This window comes from Callorhinus ursinus, unplaced genomic scaffold (assembly GCF_003265705.2).
Source record: "Callorhinus ursinus isolate GAN/ISIS: 27379988/994484 unplaced genomic scaffold, GSC_fseal_2.0 scaffold7, whole genome shotgun sequence".
In the NCBI taxonomy this organism is placed as follows: domain Eukaryota; kingdom Metazoa; phylum Chordata; class Mammalia; order Carnivora; family Otariidae; genus Callorhinus; species Callorhinus ursinus.
Window position 1 is genome coordinate 63,207,383 of NW_027397069.1, and position 23,446 is coordinate 63,230,828.

General features: G+C 37.9%; 1 long non-coding RNA gene across 1 annotated transcript; it reads left to right on the forward strand.

The window, feature by feature from the left end:
* Window positions 1–5,552: 5,552 nt before the first annotated feature.
* On the forward strand, window positions 5,553–22,703 carry LOC141373071 (uncharacterized). The gene is made up of 4 exons (XR_012378702.1): window positions 5,553–5,655; window positions 6,055–6,198; window positions 13,569–13,679; window positions 21,989–22,703. It is a non-coding gene; the product is annotated as an uncharacterized lncRNA (long non-coding RNA).
* Window positions 22,704–23,446: the final 743 nt, after the last annotated feature.

Genomic DNA, 23,446 nt, shown 5'->3' on the forward strand with positions numbered 1-23,446 from the left:
GAAAGAAAGAAAGAAAGAGAAAGAAAGAAAGAAAGAAAGAAAAGAAAAGAAGAGGGAGGGGGAGGGAGAGGAAGGAAGGAAGGAAGGAAGGAAGGAAGGAAGGAAGGAAGGAAGGAAGGAAAGGATGAAGGGAAAGGTCCAGAATAACTACAAACATTACCAAGAGCCCTAACCGTGCCATCAAAATACACCACCTTCAAAATGTTAATGTGAGAATGGCCACTTCAGCAAGAGAAATGCTGTGAAAATAGGAAGGAATGTTTGTGGAAAAATTAATTCCAGGAAATAGTCTCTTGTTTAAAGAGCGCAGACCAACAGGAAGATGATGTTCTGGATAGTATTTCCTGACTGTTACTCAGGTTGTGATTTTGCAGCATAATAAGTGTAGCTTCGGGTGATAATAATGGATAATGAATGAATGTGTGCTCACCAGCAGGCATATCTTTTCCTTGGCTCAGAATTTAAGAATAGGCAAGGGAGAGCAGTGCAAAGCTAGTTTTTCTTTTATGATTTATTGCACTGCAGCCTACTAACAAGAAATGTGCTCCAAAGAAGTTTGGGTCAGGTGTTAGGTATCTTTGCCCTAGCACCTAACCAAAATTTAGTCAAATTCAATTAGCTAGTGACGTCCTCAGTAATTTGAGTACTATTGGAGGAAGCTGAATTTTGGTACTGTATGATCTGGGCCAACAGCATCTGGGTCACCTGGGAACTTGTTTGAAGTATAAATTCTCATCCTCCCCTACCCTCCACTCCTGCTGAAGCAGAAACTCCTGGAGTGGGTTCCCATAATCTGTGTTTTATCAAGCCATCCAGGTGATTCTGACACTGCGAAGGTTTAAGAATCACTGATTTATAGAATTAAGGATGAGTAGTAATTTTTGTGGTATTAGAAATCCCATCATCACTCCAAGAATATGAATTATTTTTGTGTTGTTTGTTTGGTTTATACCTAAAACTTTCTTCTATCTTCCTTTTCTTATTTTGGTATATATAACTATAATTGCTACTTTTCATGAGAACTACTGCAGAATCCAAGGAACAAGGGAAGTCATAGGATTTCCCAGATAATAGTAGCAAGTACTAAGTGGGGTTATTCTTGTCAAGAAGGGCTCTTCACATTATGATTAGTGGCTGAGAGCCTTCTTAGATCCCTGAGTCATGTCATCTCTCCCCCAATAGCACTCCTATTTCCTTCCTGGGAAGGGCTGCCAGATATAGCCAAGAAAAATATGAGATATCAAACTAAATTTTAACTTCAGACATACAGCTAATTTTTTTTCCTAAGTTTTATTTATTTGAGTAATCTCCACACCCCACATGGGGCTCGAACTCATGACCCTGAGATCAAGAGTCACATGCTCCACTGACTGAGTCAGCCAGGTGCCCCATAAACAACTAAATCTTTAAGTATAAGTATGTTCCAAGCAATGTTTATGATATACTTGTACTTAAAAATTATTAATTGTTTATCTGAAAATTGAATTTAATAGTTTCCTGATTTTTTTTCTGGCAGCCCTAATCCCAGGGACAGTGAAGAGTATAAGTAAAGAGAAGGCTCTGAAGTTTAAATCAATTCAATACATACACATGTATGCCCTCTATGAAGTAATAAAAGCTAAAGAGTATTTCTACCATATCCTTCATTATTAATGAAATGATTTGCAAATAGGTGGCTTTGGAAGTGAAGTCTAAGACTGTTCCCATCTATTCCCTCACCATAGGTTGCCAAGTTATTATACTCCTTGTCCTGAGGGGGAGGGCAGGGCTGGGGCCTTCGTGGGGTACCTACTTACTTGTACTTGCATGTGTAGGAGACCAGAATATGCCACCCCAAATATGCCTCTTTGGCATAAGGATTGTTTTGAGCTGATTATTATGGGAAATAGCAGATAGAGAAGAAGCACTAAAAACAGAGCAGAAGTTACACTTTTGTAAGGGAAATTTACATTTATAAAGGAAATCGCCATTTGTAAGGGTATCTCCCTCTCTGTACCAGGAAAAGAAGCAAGACTTTAAATCCTGGCTCTTATCAGTGGAGAAGGAGATGGATTAAATCTGCATAACAAACCTTATCATTGTTTAGCCACTTTTCTTAGTTACCTCCCCAAACTTGCCTCTGTCACACCCTTTTTCCTTTGTTTTAGCTGAAGATGGTATTTAAGCTCAAGTTCTAGCCACATTTTTGAGTTTACCATCTCTGAGCTTCTTCTGCACATACATGAGATATACATGCTAATACGTTTCTGTTTATTTATTTCTTATTAGTCTCTTTTGTAACTGGAGCCACAGCCAAGTATCTAAAAGGATAGAAGGAAAGCTTTTTTTCCCTCCTCTACATATGTGTGGAATGTGTACCCACATATGTGTGCATGGCTTGGGGTAAAGAAGAAAGCACTCGAAGACCATTTCTAGCTGTATTATTTGGGATCAGATGCTACAATGCTGTTTTCTCAACCACAGAATAGGGAATTATCTCATAGGGCTTTTGGAGCCTCAGATAAAATAATATTTCTGAAAGCACTTGGTAAACCATGAAATAAAATCCATCATGATATAGTAGAAAGTGCATGGGCTCTGGCATCAAATAGACCACAGAATGAATCTCAGTTCAGAGATATATAAGTTGAGTAAGTTATTTAAATCCTTGAATGAGTTTCCTCATCTGTAAAGGAGGGATAACAATGCCTACCTCCAACACTGTTATTAGGACTAACAGAAATAATGTAGAAAAAGTTACAGGAACAAAAGAGACACCATAGGCAGTACATGAGCCTATATATTATGAGTTAAAGTTTTGGAAATTTGCATAGTATGAAACTCAACTTCTTTTTTTTTTTTCTGTAGGTTATTAAGTACCTATGATCTGATTTTAATAAAATCAGGCTCTGATTTTTTTCTTTTAAAAGTAATTAAAGGCAGCATAGATTTTTTTTAATTTGCTGCCTCAATTGCAGGATCTGATGCCCTCATTAATGATTTAAAGAGCTACTTAGCATGTATTAGAGCAAAGTGATGAACTTAAATAATTTACAGTCAGCTTAGATTACTCTCTTACACCCAGAATGGAAGCAACCCATATTCCCTCCCTAGGAGAGCTAAGGCTGAGCATATTTGATTTGAATATATTAAGAAGAAAAAAACTCAATCTCCATTAATTTGCAATGGAGTAATTTATTTGTTAATATCTATTATTAATTTCTATTTGCAATTGGATTAAATATGTAAATATATCTATGCCTTGCCGTGTATCAGGATGACAGAACGGTGTAGGGAAGTGGTTTCCAGTTGAGCCCACTGTTCAAGTTTCTCGTGAATGATGGCAACTATCAAGTAACTTTATAGTAACTATCAAGTTAACTACACAAAGCAATTATTGAGTTACAATGAATTATATCATATAGACACATTTCACTATTGATAGGCCCATCCTCCCATATCTCACCATCCTTAGGAAAAGAGATTTTTAAAAACAGTTTAGCAGTGTATATGAGAAGTATATTTTTTCCAGAGGAATCTACTATAAAATGCAATCTTGAAGAAAATCACACCTGACTTGTGTCTAATGAATATTTTCTTTTTCAGCTTCAAATTTTTGATCACTTGACCATTTTCATTTTGTTTTGTTTTGTTTTTACAATTTGGCCTTTATTCATCCAGAAAGAAATGACATATACACACTGAGTTCTAAATGTTCAGATGTGAAGAGTTTAAAAAACAGGCAGCCACACCACAAACCCTCACCTAAAACTGCATGGAGAGCCCCAGAGTGTTCATTAGTTCCCTGTGTCACCGACAAGTACTGCAGACTACAGCCCCAATAGTTCTAGAAATGACTTTTATTTTTCTGAGTCATAGTGCCCTAATCTAAAAAAAGAGAGAAGTAAAGGATGAGGGGCATATTTTAGCTTATTAGAGCTTCCATAAAAAAGTACCACAGACTAGGTGGCTTAAACAATAGAAATTTATTTTCTCACAAGCCTGGAGGCTTGGTATCCAAGTTCAAAGTGTCAGGGGGGTTGGTTTCTTCTGAGGTCTCTTTCTTTATAGATAACTGCCTTCTCTCTGTATCTTCACATGTCCTTCTCTCTGTGTGTGTTAATGTCCTAATTTTCTCTTCTTAAAATGATACTGGTCATATTGCATTAGGTTCTACCATGTAACCTCATTTTATCTTAGTTTCCTCTTTAAAGGTCCTCTCTCTAAATATTATTGCAGTTGGAAGTACTGGGGGTTAGTACTTCAACATATGAATTTTGGGGAGACATAACTTGGTACATAACAGGGCTTGACTCATCACTTCTCTTTGCTTCCTTGGATTCTGACCAAAAAGTAGTGTCCACCTGACCACCCTCCACCCACCCTGGCCCTACTCCCCAGGGGCTTATGTTGCCAACCTTCTTCCCACCAAAACCAGCCTGGTTAGTATGTCATCTCCTTAGAGCCAAAGAATCAACTAGCCTTGTATTAGTTACTTATTGTGGCTGTAACAAATTACCATAAATTGAATGAATTAAACCAATACATCCATTATCCAGTTCTAGAGGTCAGAAGTCTGAACTGGATCTCACTAGACTAAAACCAAGGTGTCAGCAGGGCAGTGTTCCCTCTGGAGGCTCTAAGAATCATTTATTTACTTGCCTTTTCCAGCTTCTAGAGGCCATATGTATTTGTTGGCTCATGACCCCCTCCTCCGATCTCAAAGCTAGCAATGTCAAGTTGAGTCCTTTTTATGCTACCATCGCTCTGATTCTTTCTTCTGCCTCCCTCTTCCACTTATGAGGACCCTTGTCATTACATTGGACTGATTAAAAACTATATTTGTTTCCTAGGCCTGCCATAACAAATGACCACAAACTGGGTGGTTTAAAACAGAACATTGTTCTGGAGACTAAGGAGCCCAAAATCAAAGGGTCAGCAGGGCCATGCTCTTTATAAAGGCTCTAGGGGAGGCTCCTTCCTTGCCTCTTCCTAGCTTTTGGTGGCTGATGGCAATCCTTGGCATTCCTTGTTATTCAATATATAAAACTTGTTCCCAGTTCATAACTCTTGAGTGATTTTCCTCAGACCATGTAGCCCCATTTCTTCTCCGGCTACCTTGTGACTCTCTTCATTTACCACCTTCCTTCTTGACAGCAGGAGCTTTACTTTAGGCACTTCTCTGTGTGTGGAATGTCTTATTATTCCCATTCAGACTAGTCTACTCAAGCATGCAAAAGCCAATATATTTCAACGGTTTTTCCCCCTTAAACTTGCTCTAAACAAGTGATAGTTCATCTAATTCTGACACACTATTTATATGTTCACTGATCATAGATTTTTATAAAATGGTTATAAATTCTTTGATACTCCTCCCAATGAATGGTGAATTTATATCCCCGTAGAATCTGAGCCTGTGATTACTTTGACCAATGGAGAAAGGTGGAAGTTATCTATGTGATTTATAAAGCTCAGTCATAATGGGGATTCCAATTCTGCTTGGTCATCTTGGAACACTTGCTCTTATGAGGGTCCCTTTCAAAATATTTCTTCTAGGATCCCAGTTGCCATGCCACGAGAAGCTGATACCACATCAAGAAGTAACATGTAGCTGGTTGACAGTCTCAGCACCCCTGTTAAGCCCATCTTCAGCCATCCTAGCCAAGGGGCTAGAATGTAGGTGAAAAGTCATCTTTGAAGATGATCTTCCAACCCTAGTTATTTTAGTCTCCAGCTATTTGCATCTTCCCAGCTAAAGTTGTGGGGAAAATCTCCTTGTTTAATGCTTAACTGATTTCTAAAAATGGCTTCCTTGGTCACACTTTGAGTTAATCTAATTAGCTTCCATGAAGGTGTATTTCTTTTCTTTTCTTTTTACTTTCCTTTAATTTTCCTTCCTCTCTTCTTTCCTGCCTGCCATCTGCCATCCCTCCCTTCTTCCTTCCCTTCCTTCCTTTTTTTTCATTTTTAATTTACCCTCCTAGAGGTTGAAAGCTGAAAAATAGCTAACCACTTTGCATAGTCCGGCAAGTGGTGTGCTGAGAGTCTCATGAAAGCTGATTGTTAAATTATCAGGGATTTTACAAACCAGCTGACATCACGTTGGTAGCTGGAAATTGGCCAACATTCAAGTATTTACACCATGGAAATAAGCAAATGATAGAAATTAGAGCTATGATCAGCATGTCACTGACCTCCTTCAAAGATGACCTCCACAAAGTAAGTGACATTTTTCTGGAACCAGCACAAGAATAATTTGTATTCGATTCATACACCTTCCAATCTCATTGTATCATAGACTTTCTGAAATAGTTTTTTCCCCCCAGAGCAAATACTAATAGGAACTATTGAAAGAGGACCAGATATTTTGGCAGCCTGTCTTTGATTGTGCTTATGCTAATAACACACTCAGCTGCTGTGATCAAAGAAAAACCCGGTACATACACAGTATGTTGCCTGAATTTTGTAGTATATACTTCAATTTTATTTTTCAAAATTCCAGGATATAGTCCTGAAATATTGTGTGAAAATACACACTTGAAAATGGTATCAGAGATGTCTGGCTGGCTCAGTCAGTAGAACATGTGGCTCTTGATCTCGGGGTTGTAAGTTCAAGCCCCATGTAATCTAGAGATTACTTAAAAAAAAATCTTAGGGCACCTGGGTGGCTCAGTCAGTTAAGTGTCCAACACTTGGTTTCAGCTCAGTTCATAATCTCATGGGTTGTGGGATTGAACCCCACAGGCTGTATGCTCAGCAGGGAGTCTGCTTGAGATTCTCTCTCTCTCTGCCCCTGCCCCCCTCACTGGCACTCTCTCTCTCTCTCTAAAATAAATAAATAAATCCTTAAAAAAAAAGAAAAAATAGTATCAGATTTTAGATTTGTTCAGTGAGCTTTCTATACAACAAAATTATATTAGGCACATATAACACAATCACTTTTTCCATTTACCTTTGAAATAAATTCATTAATTCTATCCACTGAGTTTAAAATAATATAAATTTATAGTTTATAATATAGGAGAGAGAGTAAAATGAAGGAAATCTGATTTGTATTTTTTTAAGGATTTTATTTATTTGAGAGAGAGAGAGGGAGAGAGAGCATGAGCAAGGGGAAAGGGCAGAGGGAGAGGGAGAAGCAGGCTCCCCACTGAGCAGGGAACACAGCACAGGGCTCAATCCCAAGGCCCTGGGATCTTGATCTGAGCTGAAGGCAGAGACTTAGCTAACTGAACCAAACAGGCACCCCCTGATTTGTATTTTTACTTCTGTCACGAAGCGAGCCTTTCTAAGCATCAGTTTTTATCTTAAAAAAAAAAAAAAAAGGATTCAACATTATAATCTATAAGGCAACTCCGAACTTTGAAATGCTATGATGATTGGCTACAAACACATTTGCAGAATGAGGTGAAACTTACAAGTAATTTTCAGGTTAATTAAGGTCAAAAATACTTTTAATTCTTTAGGATTCCACTTGTGAGTAGAGTGAAAAGTCTAAGGATTTTGCTGAAAAATATTAGTGAGTTTGTCTTTAAAAGACAAGGTAATGGGATAAATTGTGGTATATTCACACAATGGGATACTACTCAGCAATAAAAATAAACTACACCCAAGAATGTAGGTAAATTTCAAAAACATTATGCTGAATGTAAGAAGCCAAACTCACAAAGATACATACTCTGTGTGAGTCCATCTATATGAAGTTTCAGAGCAGGCAAAACTAATCTATGGGGATAGAAATCGGATAGATTGTTGCTTGGTGGGGTGTTTGTGATTATCTGGGAAGGAGCACAAAGGTCTTAGGAAGTTGGAAATACTCTGTATCTTGACAGACATGTAAGTTACATGAGCATGTACATTTTTCCAGTGGATAAAATCACATTCTTATATCAGCATATTTCACTGTAGGTAAATTATACTTTAATTTTAAACATTAAAAAAGATAGCCTAAAATTTATAATGTATATTTAGATTATAAAAAATTGAGAGTTTGGGTGTCTGGGTGGCTCAGTCGGTTAAGCATCTGCCTTCAGCTCAGGTCATGATCCCAGGGTCCTGGGATCGAGCCCCACGTCGGACTCCCTGCTTGGCAGGGAGCCTGTTTTTTCCCCCCTCTACTGCTTGTGCTCTCTCGCTCTCTATCAAATAAATAAAATCTTTTTTTAAAAAATTGAGAGTTTATATTGTTACTTCTGTTATTCACTGTGCTTCTGGGATTCTCAATGAAAACTGATTTATTGAAATAATTTATGGCCGAGAAATACAAATGCTATTTTTTAATTGAAGTATAATTAACATACAGTGTTATATTAGTTTCAGGTGTACAATATAATGATTCAACAATTCTATATATTTCACAAGTTAAGTGTACTCTTAATGCCCTTTATTTATTTTACCCATCTACCTTCCCTCTAGGGACCACCAGTTTGTTGTTTGTATTTAAGAGCCTGTTTTTTAGTTTGTCTCCTTTTTTATTTTGCTTTGTGTCTTAAATTTTACAGATGAGTGAAATCATATGTCATTTGTCTTTCTCTGTCAGACTTCCTTCACTTAGTATTACACTCTCTGGGTCTATCCATGTTGTGGCAAATGGCAAGAGTTCATTCTCTTTTTTTTTTTTTTAACTAATATTCCAGTGTGTGTGTGTCTGTGTGTGCATGTGTAACACTTCTTTAGCCGTTCATCTATTGATGGACACTTGAGTTGCTTCCATATCTTGACTATTGTAGATAATGCTGTAATAACCATGTATCTTTTCAAATTGTTTTGATAGTGCTTTCATTTTCTTTGAGTATATACCCAGTAGTAGAATTATTGGATCATATGGTAGTTCTATTTTTAATTTTTTTAAGTATCCTCTATACTGTTTCTACAGTGACCATACTAAATTGTATTTCCACAAACAGTGAATGAGGGATTCCTTATTCTCCACATCCTTGTCAACACTTGTTATTTCCTGTCTTTAATATTTTAGCCATTCTGACAGATATAAGGTGATATCTCATTATAGATTTAATTTGCATTTCCCTAATGATTAGTGATGGTGAGCATCTTTTCATGTGTCAGTTGACCATTTGTGTATCTTCTTTAGAAAAATGTCTGCTTGGGATGCCTGCCTCAGTTGATTAAGCAGCTACCTTCGGCTCAGGTCATGATACCAGGGTCCTGGGATCAAGGCCCATGTCAGGCTCCCTGCTCAGTGGGGAGTCTGTTTTTCCCTTTGCCTCTGCCCCTCCCCCCGACTTGTGCACTCTCTCTTTCTCTCGAATAAATAAATAAAATCTTTAAAAAAAATGTCTGTTCAGATCCTCTTCTAAATTTTTAATTAGATTATTTGATTTTTTGGTATTGAGTTGTATAGGTTTCTTTATATTTTTTGGATATTAACCCCTTATTGGTTTTACCATTTGCAAATATTTTCTCCCATTCAGTAGGTTACCTTCTAGTCTTGTTGTTGGTTTCCTTTGCTCTGCAAAAGCTTTTTATTTTGATGTAATCCCAATAGTTTAATTTTGCTTTTGTTTCCCTGCCAAAGGAGACATATCTAGAAAAATACTTCTATAACTGATTATCAAAGAAATTACTGTCTATGTTTTCTTCCAGGAATTTTATAGTATTGGTTCTCACATTTAGGTCTTTAAACCATTTTGAGTTTATTTTTGTTTATGTTATAAGAAAGTGGTCCAGTTTCATTCTTTTGCATGTAGCTCTCCAGTTCTCCCAGCACTATTTGTTGAAGAGACTGTTTCCACTGTATATTTTTGCCTCCTTTGTCGTAGATTAATTGACCATATAAGGTTGGGTTTATTTCTGGGCTCTCTATTCTGTTCCTTTGATCTATGTGTCTATTTTTGGCCCATACCATACTGTTTGTATTGCTACAGCTTTGTAGTATATCTTCACATCTGGGATTATGACACCTCAGTTTTGTTCTTTCTCAAGATTGCTCTGGCTATTCAGGGTCCTTTGTGGTTCCACACAAATTTTAGGATTATTTGTTTCAGTTTAGTGAAAAATGTCATTAGTGTTTTGATAGGGATTGTGTTAAATCTGTAGATTGCTTTAGGGAGTATGGACATTTTAACAATATTGGTTCTTCTAGTCCATGGCATGGGATGTCTTTCCATTTGCTGTGTCATCTTCAATTTCTTTCATCAGTGGTTTATAGTTTTTGGAGTACTGGTCTTTCACCTCCTTGGTAAAGGAGTTAAAAATTCCTAATTATTTTTGGTGAAGTTGTAATGGGATTGTTTTATTAATTTCTCTTTCTGCTATTTCATTATTAATGCATAGAAATGCAACAGATTTCTGTATATTAATTTTGTATCATGCAACTTTACTGAATTCATAATCAGTTTTAGCAGTGTTTTGTTGGAGTCTACAGTTTTCTACATAGTATCATGCCATCTACAAATAGTGAAACTTTTTTATTTCTTTACCAGTTTTGATGCATTTTATTTCTTTTCCTTGTCTGATTGCTATGGCTAAGACTTCCAGCACTGTGTTGAATAAAAGTGGTGAGAGTGAACATCCTTGTCTTGTTCCTGATCTTAAAGGAAAAGCTCTCAGCTTTTCACCATTGAGTATGACGTTAACTGTGAGTTTTTAATATATGGCCTTCATTATGATGAGCTATGTTCCTTCTAAACCTACTTTGTTGAGAGTTTTTATCACGAATGAATGTTGTATTTTGTCAAATGCTTTTTCTGCATCTATTAGGTTGATCATATGGTTTTTATCCTTTCTCTTGTCACTATGATGTATTAAGTTGCTTGATTTGTGACTACTGAACCATCCTTGCATCCATGGAATAAATCCCACTTGATTGTGGTGAATGATTTTTTTAAATGTATTATTGGATTTAGTTTGCTAATATTTTTGTTGAGGAGTTTTTTATCTATCTTTGCCAGAAATATTGACCTATAGTTTTCTTTTTTTATAGTCTCGTTATCCAGTTTTGCTATCGGGGTAATTCTGGCCTCATAGAGTGAATTTGGAAGCTTTCTTTCCTCTTCTGTTTTTTGGAATAGTTTGTGAAGAATAGGTATTAACTCTTTAAATGTTTGGTGGAATTCACCTGGATTTTTGTTTGTTGGGAGTATTTGTATTACTGATTCAATTTCATTGCTAATAAATTTCAAATTTTGAAACATTGCTAATTCATTTCTTCTTGATTCCAGTTTGGAAGGTTACATGTTTCTAAGAATTTATCAATTTCTTCTAGGTTTTCCAATTTTTTGACATATAATTTTTTGTAATATTCTTTTATAATCCTCTGTATTTCTCTGGTGTCAGTTGTTATTCTCTCCCTTCATTTATAATTTTATTCATTTGAGTCCTCTCTCTTTCCTTCTTGATGAGTCTGGCTAAAGGTTTATCAATTTTATTTATGTTTTCAAAGAACCAGTTCCTGATTTCATTGATCTGTTCTATTGTTTTGGGGTTTTTGTTTCTTTCTATTTCATTTATTCCTCTTCTACTCTTTATTATTTCCTTCCTTCTACTGGATTTGGGCTTTTTTCCTTCTTCTTCTTTAACTCCTTTAGGTATAAGTTTAGGTTGTTTGCTTGAGACTTTTCTTGTTTCTTGAGGTAGACCTGTATTGCTCTAATATTCCCTGTTAGAACAACTATTGCTGTATCCCAAAGATTTTTGATCATTGTGTTTTCATTTTCATTTGTCTCCATGTATTTTTTGATTTCTTCTTTGGTTTCATGGTTGAACCATTCATTCTTTAGTAGCCTGTTATTTAACCTCCATATGTTTGTGTTTTTCCCAGACTTTTTCTTGTAATTGATTTCTAGTTTCATATTGTTATGGTTGGAAAAGATGCATGATATGATGTCTATCTTTTTTAATTCATTGAGACTTGTTTTGTGATATAACATGTGCTCTATTCTGGAAAATGTTCCATGTGCACTTGAAAAGCATGTATATTCTATTGTTTAAGGATGGAATGTTCTGGATATATCTGTTAGGTCCATCTGGTCCAATGTGTCATGCAAAACCACTGATTCCTTATTGATTTACTGTCTGGATTACCTATCCATCGATGTAAGTAGGGTGCTAAAGTCCCCCACTATTATTGTATTATTGTCAATGTCCTCCTTTAGACTGTTAATAGTTGCTTTATGTATTTAGGTGCTCCCATGTTTGGTGTATAAATATTTATAATTTTTATATCCTCTTGTAGGATTGTTCCTTTTATTACTATGTGGTGTCCTTCTTTGTCTCTTATTAACAGTCTTTGTTTTAACATCTACTTTGACTAATATAATAAGTATTGCTATGCCTGCTTTCTTTCCACTGCCATTTGCATGCAAATGTTTTTCTATCCCTTCACTTTTAATTTACATGTGTCCTTAGGTTTGAAATAAGTATAGCCCAGGCACTTTTCAAACTGCTGCTTCTGTGCCATATCTCAGCTGGTTTACTCGTTTTGCTGGCTCTTTTAGGTCAGGGACTCAGTTTCCTATCAACACCCTCTTAAGCCCACTGATTTTTAAAGTAACTGGAGTAAAGTAACTGGAGTTAAGCCCTACTGATTACAGCAACTCTGAGAAGTTAAGCCCCCCTGGTTTTCAAGACCAAATGTTACGGAAATTCATCTTCCCACCAGGTCCCCCATGCCTGGGGTGCCTGGCCTGCAGTCTGATCCTCTTGCTTGTAGTGTCCCTGGGTCTCTGTGCTTTGTGGTTATTCTTGCCAAGAGTTTGGTTCCTGACTGTGTATCTGCCTCTCCTACCCTTTTCTATGTGGCTTCCTTTCTACAATTAACTGTGGAAAGTCCGTTCTGCTAGTTTTGGGGTCATTTTCTGAGTTCTTTGTACTGATGCGGCTGTTATCTTGGTGTGTCCTTGAGATGAGGTAAGCTTAGGATCCTCCTACTCTGCAATCTTCCCAGAAGTCTACAAATACTATTTTTTTTTAATTTTAAAGATTAGATTGTTTTGCTCGTCAATTATATGTAAATATAATTTATGCTCATTGCATAAACTTAAAAACATAAAACAGCTAATGCTCTCACAGTCACAGCCTTTAGGATGAACAAATATCTGTGTTCTATCAACCCAGAAAACTATAGATGTGGATATTAGCAAAGGCATACCACTAACTTCTTGCTCGGGTGGGTGGGGAGGGGCAGGGAATAATGGTATATATTCAAAGGTAAGGATCCCTTTCACACATCGGCACTTCTCTACTGCCCTGTAAATGGTGTCTACTAGGAAACTGAGTTTATTCCATGTCACTGTGAGCGTCTCTTCAAGGGCATCAATGATCATCTTAGTTTTTGGAATCTGACCCAATGAGGCTTAGCTGAATTTCACATTTGCCCAACAATTCAGGGTTGATAGGCTTTAGTGTCACCAGTCCCACTTCCACACAAGAGAGATGAAAACATTGAGCTATCATTTTAAACATCTGGGGGATGAGGGTGAGAGTAGGGAATAGTTTCATTGTGTGGGGCTGAATTCTCACACATTTCCATTAATCTACTGCATCAGCCATTCAACTCAATGCTACTCTGCCTCGGCTGAGTTAACGTTGCATTAATTCTGATTCATGTGTCCTAATGTTCATTTATGCAGATCATTTGGATGAGACTGAAAACAATAATTGAAGAGCCTAGACACAAATATTTGATTTTCTAAGATTTTACAATGTTTACAAAATCTGCCATCTAGTAGCAACACCCTGCGGTAAGGCCTATTGTTTTCTAAATATACACTCTGATATGATAAATACCATGTCTCCAATGCTAATGTAAAGTAGGTATAAATGAAAATTGTTACTGCTGTTAGAACACTGATGATGGAAATAAGAACTGCTCGTATAATAAGATGTCAGTCATGGTTAAAGGCTAATATAACAAATCTTTTCATTTAAAATTGCATAACAACAGAACCTATTTGTATTTATCTTCAGAATACCAACACACAGTGAGTGGAAAATAAATATACTGGTTTTTAGAACTTTGAAAATAAATAATTTAATTAATTATTCAGTATAATATCCATAGAAAATAAAAATTTCAGCCATCACTCACTGAAATTCAGTAGTGGAAAAGTTAGAAAAAAATATTCAGAAAAAGATCCAGTATACATTTTCAATGAAATGTGAAAGAAGGAAGTTTGGGAATGGCCAAGTTGTCCTAGAGTTCAGAATAAAGCACTATTTGTTTGATTTATTGTCTTTTTTTAGTGCGGATCAGCTTCCACAAAATCCTTCCAAAACATGCTGAATCCAACCAACCCCCAGTGTTTTGTGGAAATGCTAATTACTTAAATAAAGATAGTTAGACTTCTTATTTGTAAAATGCACTAATAATGCCTGCCCCATGGGATTGTTAGAAAATATTAATGAGTATAATTCATTCATGAAATCTTTGTTGATGTCCTCTGTGTGCTTAGTTCTGTTCTTAGTCTGGAGTTATGGTTATGAGCAAGACAGATAAGAAGCCTTCTCTCTTTTAGCGAGGGTAAATTGGTAAAGAAAGCAGTTATTTGTATGTAAAATAGAAAAAAAGTGCCCTCCTCAAATAGTGTCTGCATAGCAGTGCTGGTCCAAAGTACTAGGGAGACCCATAAAGGGTTTTGGGGTTGGCTTAGACAGGGGTAACCATAGTGGAAATAAAAAAAAAATGTCAACATATAGGGGATATATTTTAAAATACAGTCAATGGGACTCACTGATGGATTGGATGCTGGGGGTGAAATATGGAAAGTATTCAAACATGACTGCTAGGTTTTTGTCTTGATAATTAATGATACAATAACAATAATTCAATCTTATTTTAACCCAAGGATTTCATATTTTATAGTTTTATGATATTTTATTACTTTAAAAGCATTTTCAGACCCGTAACAGCATTCAAAATAATTTTGTAGTCAAACATGACTGTTATAAGTTAGAAAGCCAGATAAACAGCATGCTTCTAACGTTAATGTGTAGTAGATAACTTTGTACCAAGCTCTAAAACTAGGAAATTTGCAAAAATTACCTAATTTGATTTTTTTTATTATGTTATGTTAGTCACCAGTACAGTATATCATTAGTTTTTGATGTAGTGTTCTATGATTCATTGTTTGTGTATAACACCCAGTGCTCCATGCAATACGTGCCCTCCTTAATACACTATAACATCTCTATGAAATGTAAATTAATAACCCCATTATGAGGATGAATAAACTGAGGTTCAGATAAGTTAATTCACTTATTCAGACTTATACAGCCAGTTAGCAATTCAGAAGCAATTTAGTTCTGCATGTAGAAGCTGCTTTTAGGCAACAAACTTGAGCAATGGAAAACTGACTAAGGTAAAAGGGACCATAGTGACCACCTGTCTGAATGCAAACAAGCTCATTAGATGACCCACCTCAAAATATCCATAAGCCCTAACTGACCAATGGGCTCCTTACAACCTAGCACAGGTACCAAAAAAGGAAAATTCCATACGTCCCCAGCCCCCCTCACCTCCCCTACTTAACTACAGCCCCCCACCACTGCTTCCAGGCAGACAGTCTCTCCTTTGCTGTCCCGCCCGCTGTCCCTCACAGTGTAGTCAGTAAACTTCTATCTTCTTTGTTCTGCCGTGGGTGAATTGTCCCACCAGATCGGGTCACCCCACACCGCATTCTTCCCACACACAAGCCTACAAATCCTTAAGAGCTTCCTCAAATTCCATAATGGCATTGCCTCCTTCCCTGAGCTAATATAACCGATCCTCAGAGATTACTGAAAGAATGGGGCATCCATCAGAGCGTCCATCTGGACAGATGTGTGAAGGGCAGAGGCAAGCTGAGGATGTGGGCTCTGAGTAAAAGTAGGCACAGAACGAAGAGACAGAAAGATGCTGAGAACCTGGGGAGGTACAAGAGCACAAGGGTCATGGTGTTCTGGTAGGAAACAAGAGCAGAGGCAACTGCTGTTTTTCTATGCCAGGTCAGCCCTGTTTCAACAAATTCAGTAAACAAGAGCCTTGGGGGTCAAATATCTGAAACAGAGATTGTACAAATATTCCCAAGGTGCCTTTTGCTTAGAAACTTTGGCTAACCCTTCCATTTAAGAGGACCTGAGATCTGCTGAGATCTGAGATCCACATTAGAGAAAGCCCTTTTGTTGGCTTTGCATGGCTTCTGTTGAAATACTGCGGCTTACTGGTCTGTCTCTCCTAGGTCGTTCACACCCCAGTGATGCCTCCTCCCTCATGGCTTAGATTACATTTCCTATGAGCTTAAGAAAAAGCAGAAGCTTGGGCACTTTTAACCTGTTAGAGACATTAACGAAGAACAGCCTATTTGCTTGTTATTTCTATTAAAAAACAAAGCAAAACAAAACTGCCGTGTAGATAGCCAATGTTACCTTGGTGATTTCCTTCCCTCTGTTCTGAGCTGTAATTGTGCAAGGCCAATATGAGCATCTGAGACATTCAAGGGAGGAAACAATTTAGAGAGTAAGCTATTACAGAGCAGGGAAAGGGATGGGTCCTTCTCTAGGCCCAGGACTAACCAGATTAAAATACGTGCAAGAAAATTATACATAAGCATTTTAATCTAAAGTAACCGCCGAGCTGGTGCACGTTTTTATAACTAAAAGGAATGGCGGAAATGAGCTCATTGAGGAAGGTGGGGAGAGTGGCCTCACTCTTGCCTTCCCGCCCAGTCCCCTTGACATTCCACAGCATCCTGCAGTGATCATTTTTCTCCTCCATGAAAATAATGATTCTTTAAAGGGCCAGAAGGCGCAGCTGATTCCAAGTGAAGTTGACTCAGACTGGAGATGGAGGGAAAGGAAAAGTAAATGCAATTTCATTTCTGGTTTCTGAAAGCTATTTACAAATGAGGGCAAAAGACACTGTAGAAATCATGAGGAACTCAGTATGCAATGTCGCCGAACAGATGATTACGATGGAATGAGGTCGTTTAGTAACACTGACTGACCATTCAGCGACTCAGGAAGCCAGCCCAGAAAAATGGAGATGCTGCCAGAGGTGCCTCATTTCCTCTCCTCTTGGTAGGTTCATCTAATCGCCATGTCAGGGAGGTATTGCCTGTCTTTAAATGGTGGTAGGCCCCAGCTTTGAGGTTTGCGAATGCAAGTTTGATTTGGAGACTCTGCACTGGGCCTGGAAAGGGTGAGCCTCTGGGTTGCAGAAACCCAGTGTGACTGAGCACAGTATGTACTGAGTGCTTTGTTTCTAGTACCCTCTGTGAGTGAACTGCCTGTTACACCTGAGAGGTAGGGGAGCTGCTGTGTGCCTGACTTATCTGTGATGATGTGAGAGAGCTCTCAGTTCCAAAAGATTTTATCTACCCCGTAAGGGCCACCAGCCCACTTCCCCCTACTGTTACTTATTACTCTATTTTCTCAACTCGAAGATGCAGGGTTTTGTTTGTTTTTGTTTGTTTGTTTGTTTTCCAGCTTAAAATCTCTGAAACTGAAATGGATCTTAGAATTGATAGGGTAGTGTTTTGTTCCTACTCTCTTTCTCTAAATAGAGGGGAGTGAACAAATAGGTATCATGGCCCATAAAATTGAAACTCAGCCTCCAGCCTGTAAGGCTACCCCTGCAGCCTTGGGATTGAAGGTTGATAGAAACAAGTAGGAAGATGAGGGCTCAGGCCTTAATATCCAAGACAGGTTGAAGCCAGGGAGGTGGGGGGCATGCAGAGCCGCCTGTGACCCAATGGTAATTGTCTTAGAATAAGGTCACCAAGCCCACATTTGTCCCCGTGCTTTTGTGTTTGCTTTGTTTTGGCTTTGTTTTCCCCAATATAGCTGTACTTAGAGAGAAAGGGTCTTTGTCTACCCAAGAGTGGTAACAGGAGCACTTTCCCGGTTACCTTTTAAATATATGTCCGTTGGTGTCTAAAACACACATTTTTTTCCTAGCTCTTCAGAGCACCTGAAGCACTGGGGTTCTGCCATCCCCCAAAAGTAGCCCAACACCCACATGCTCTCATCCCCATCTTTTCCAGAATATTCCCTGTCCTTCACTCCTTCCTTCAGGGCTCTTCCCTCTAAAACTACTTTGGAGGAACAAACTTAGGCAAAGATACTAATGGATAATAATATTCTCCCTTCTTGGGTGTTGCATTTTAAAGGGGTCTGGAGGAAACACAATATCCTAATTCAAAATACTTGACTTTGAATTGAGGAATTTTCAAGACACCAGGAAGGATATATTAGCGCAAGAGAGATTTTAAGTCTCCATCAAATCCCATTATATAGGCATCCACATGCTCTGTCAGAGCCCAAAGATTCTGGGCAACAAGAAATGTCAAATGTAAACGTAAAATTCTATCTCTTTGCTTCTGGCATTTTCATCACAGCTTTGGTGATCCTGACAAGAGAGAATAAAAGAAAGAAACCAGGTTTTCCTTTGCAAATTGCTTACCAATTAGCTTTTAATGAACACTCGATTCTTTCATGATGACATAGACTAAGGGTATTTACTCAATCTAACTTCTCCTCAGCTTAATGGGAGCATTTGACTAGTCCCTGCAACAAATTCACCAAAACAAACATTTATTCTGCTACCATTTGAGAGACGCTCTGCCAGCCATTGGGAGAGATTAAAAATATATGAGACATGGTCTCTGCTCTCTAGGCACTTAGTATCTAGCTGCAGGGACAAGTTTATAAGAGCTCAATAACAGATTCAACACAATGATATGTGTAACGGCACAAAGCAGAAATGCATTACCAAATGCAGTGCCGGGGTATTTAAGAGAGAAACAGTGTGAATAAAAAAAGCCTTCTTGGAGGAGCTGAATCTAACGGGTGGTATTATGAACACCTGTTATTTCTATTAACCTAGCATCCTTATACCCTTTGGAGAAATTTCCTAGCCCCATTCCCTGTGGTCCTACAGGCTATCAAATAAGAGTCTGCACAGTATGGACACCTGACCCAGGTTACACCAGTTAGGATTATTCACTCTTCTGGCAACAAGACTTGGTCCAAGTGAGTACTTGACTCACCTTGGGCCAATCAGAGTCCTTCCCTGGATTTCTGACTCATGCACACTGGGAAGGGGCAGTCTTTCTCTACTGGGATGTGTACATAAAAGGGAATAAATACAGGATTGCTAGAGGCCATGTTCTGTTTCGTGGAGAGAGCCTTCTTACAGAACGAAGCCAAAACTCAGGAGAACGTCAAAATGAAAGAAGAAACAGGCATATTCCTGACATCTTTTGAGCACTTCAGTGTAGCAGGCCTAAAGGTCCATCACTTAGTCTTACAAGCCAATAAATTCCCTTTGTATCTTATTTATCAAATTCACCCGTACCCTTCCTGGAACTCAAGTTTTACATGTTAATCTTCTTAGTCCCAAAGGGTCACTAATGCTCTGTTCATTTTTCCCTATTTTTTTTAATCTATTTGTGCTTAATTTTAAATAGTTTCTATTGCTATGTATTCAAATTCATTGATCTTTATTTTTGCAGTGTCTAATTGGCTCTTAATCCCATCCTGTGGTTTTTCTCAATTTAGATATTGTGTTTTTCACATCTGAAAGTTCTATTTAGTTCTTTTTTATATCTATCTTCCATTTTTCATCTTAATATGTTCATTTTTTTCCTACACCTTGAGCATATAGAACATATTATAATAGCTATTTTAAGGCCTTTGTTAATAACATTATCTCTGCCATTTTTGGGTCTGTTGATTCTTTTTCCTTCCGGATATGAATCATATTTTCCTATTTTTTTGCTTTGTGGTAATTTTTGAGTGAATGCTGGATATTGCAAATTTTCTATTGTTGGATTTTTTCTGGTATGCAGTTAATTTACCTGAGATCAGTTTGGTTCTTTGAACACTTGCTTTTAAGCTTGGTTAGGACAGGTCTAGAACAACCTTTAGTCTAGGTAAGTTTAGCCCATTTACTGAGGCAACATCTCTTTGAACACTCTACATGCTGCCTGTGTATTACGGATCCTACATGAACTCTGAAAGTTATTCTCTCTCTTACCTTCTCTCCCAGCCTCACAGAGCTTCAAGTTCCACATGCACAGGGTGATACTTAGCCAAAGATTCCAGAAGATCTGCTAAAGATTTCCAGAGCTCTCTCTCCTTCCCACTCTGTCATTCCCTGTCTGTCTCTGCATCTTCCTCCTCTCTGATATTCTTCTCAATTTTTAGCTGCCTGAATTCTGATGTCTGTCTCCTCAACTCAGTATGAACTTTGGGCTTTGTTTGGATCTCCCTCCTTGCACTACATATCAAAAGTGCCTCCTAAATAGAATAATTATAGGGCTCATCTCATTTACTTTCTTTCTGTCAGAATCACATTGCCTGTTGTTCAATACCTGAAAGCAGTTATTTTCTGTTTTTTTGTTTGGTTGTCTAGTTCTTGAGGTAGAAGGACAAACCCCACCATATCAGTTAATCCTTTATGGATGGAAGAAGTCCCAAACTTTAATTTTTTTTATCTACTCCTTATCAAACTTTCCTCTCAGGGAAACAGTCTATAATTTTTACTTAAGAAGAAAAGTAAGACAGTGTCTAATATTAACAAGTTTATACTCATCCGGCCCAATGTAATTATGATACTCTCTACTTTTCTACCTGAACTGATCCTAGAAGCCACAAGTTATGAGACATGATTTCACCTGTCAAATGGAAATAATAAGAAGTATTCCTAAGTTTGTGATGAGGATCAAATGAGATAAATTACATCAAGTCTGGTGTATGATGTTTGTTCTGCAAATGGCAACTCTTAGCACCACTGAATGAGTCACAGGAAATGGAAACACTGATTTTGTGGGGTGGAAGCCAACATTAGTGGCCCCATTTTTCTAAAAATAAGCCCAAACAATAACACAAATGCATTTTCAGTTAAATTTCACTTGGTGCCAACTTTCTGTCCAATAGGCCTTGTTAATTTTATTATAAAAGTTTCTCAAGAGTTCAAAAATTCACTGAAAATGCATTTCATTCAATATTTTTTATGTTCTGTAAGTCAGATTTTAAAGTAACAATAAAAACTAAATATAAACTGCATAATCATCATTGAATAGTGATGCCAAAAAAGCAACCAGTCCTGGTTTTCTGAGTCTTAGAGCTTTAGTATCTTGGAGTGAGAGCGTGGAAGGAGGGAATGGCCAGACTGGCCTCCAGCTTGAAAGATAAATTACATAACTGGCATTTTTACTAAATCCTGGAAACAGAAGTAGCAAAACTTGGTGTCTGTTTTTCACAAATATTAAAATGCATTATTTGCCTATGGAAGAATTTGTTCTAGATTTTGTTTTCAAGATATCATTGATTTCATTTTAAAATAGCATTCCCATCAGCTCTTTGTACGGGTAGATCACAGTTATTCTTCACTTGGGAAATGAAGGTCTCTTTTAAATATTTAGGCTTTCTTACTCCTTTACAAAACATTTCTTAAGTATCTGCTATTCCAGGTACTCTAATAGATTCTGTAACATGCTAGATTGCATGTATTCTCATTTTATCTCTTCTAATATGTATAATTATTGCAGTTTTATAGGTGAGGAAACTGGAAGCAAGAGCAATACTATGATTTGTGTCAAATCACACAGCTATTTAGTGGCACTTCTAGAAAACAAATAAGACTGAGCTATTACCCTCAAGGAACTATAGTTTTAAAAATATCTCTTAAAGAGTAAGGAATGGCTGAGTCTCAAAAAGACCCTAAAAACACTGATTAGAGTAGGTAATCTCCCAACTGTGAGAGGCCATGCCTGTAAGGACAACCCTGCCAGCTCCTGGTAGACCAATATCAGTGAGTTCAGTCAGCTTCTGGGTTCCCAAGAAGACAACTTCAGGGGCTACCATGTTGTTTCTTTCAGAAGCCTTCTGAAGTTTTGCTTAATATCTGAAGAATTAAAACATTCTTTAAAGAAAGGGTGCAATCGAGGCATTCCATTTCCTATTTTGCTTCCTTCTATTTGCTTAGTAGTTCTCCATAGAGACCTGAACAAAGAATTTACTACAGGGTTTGTATATTCATGCAAATAACGTATTTCCCTTTTTCTTCCAGATGCTGAAACATTTCTGTTTGCTTCTCTAGTTGATTTTGAAGAATTATGATGCAAATGTGCGGTTGGCAGATATTTTGTATTCTTCTCAAGCTCTTCCTTATGCTCTGAGAGAGAGAGAAGGCTGTGCTCCTTAATTTGGGTTCCCTGTTCTTCCAGCAGGTGTGGATTTGCCGCTGCCAGAGACTGAGCTGATGTGCAGCATGAGTTCCTCCTGGAGACATATATGGTCTGCCTTCAGCTGGAGTGCCGTGAATTTACTGTGTGCTTTAGGGCCAGCTTTTCTAATTCTGCAGATTTAAATTTTATTTTAGGGTTCTCTCTCTCTCTCCCCACCCCCTTTCTGTGTGTGTGTGTGTGTGTGTGTGTGTGTGTGTGTGTGTGTGTGTGTCTGTCTGTCTGTCTGTCTCTCTCTCTCTCTCTCCGATTTAGTTAAGGAGTAAACTCTTTTTCTCTTTGGTATAACTTGACATCTCAGTTTCTGGAACATCCAGAGAGACCGAAGTAATAGGTCAAAAGCAGTCAGGTGCTGGTGCCTTCAGGGCCTCCTCAGAAGAGCCAGCAGGGGAGCAGGGAACCCAGAAGCAGCCCTAACCTGGAATTATCCTCTAGAACTGCCTTTGGATCATCTGAGGTGCACTGGAGTGAGAAGACACCATTATGCAGTTCCAGTCTACACAGACTAATAGAAGTGAGAAACACTTGCTGGGGGCAAATCTGTGACCCAAACCACTCAAGGTAGAAACACACAATGATTTTGTCTTCCTTCCCTATTGTAGAAGGTTAATAGATACATTTTTACAAACTAAGTAGACCTTTTTCTTCATTTTTTATAAATCATGATTCTGCCTGTGCCCTGAGAAATGATGTCACTGATACCCTCCACACCTTGGACTAACTTATCCCACAAAGAGGCATCATTTCTGTCTTATGTGAGGGAATGAAGGCTGTGCTACATTAAGGAAATAGCTGACTGTTTTTTTTTCCATAAGTAGATGTGAAATAACAGAAAATACATTGATAAATATTGATCTCTGCTCCATGTTCCTGACACAGAGCTCCTAAAACCTTTGTAATTTCCTGAATAATAGCGACATATGATACAGAATTTTTAAGTCCTTTGGAATTTCCTGGGTAATAGGAACATGTTTTGTTCTAGTGAGGTGCTCTTGGTGGGCTCCTGGATGGGGATTGGTCACCAGAAAAACCAAGCCATGAATAGAAGTTACGAGCTTTTAGCACCACCTCCCATTCTCTTGAGAGGGGAGAAGGGCTGGAAATAATCAACCATGCGTACATAATGAAGCCTCCATAAAAATCCCAAAAGTATGGTGTTCAGAGAGCTTCTAGATACATCTAAATGCCAGGGGTGGGGGTGCACACCAACTCTAGGCAGACAGAAGTTCTTGCCCTTTGGACCCTCCCAGACCTTCCCCAATGTGTCTCTCCATCTGTGTATT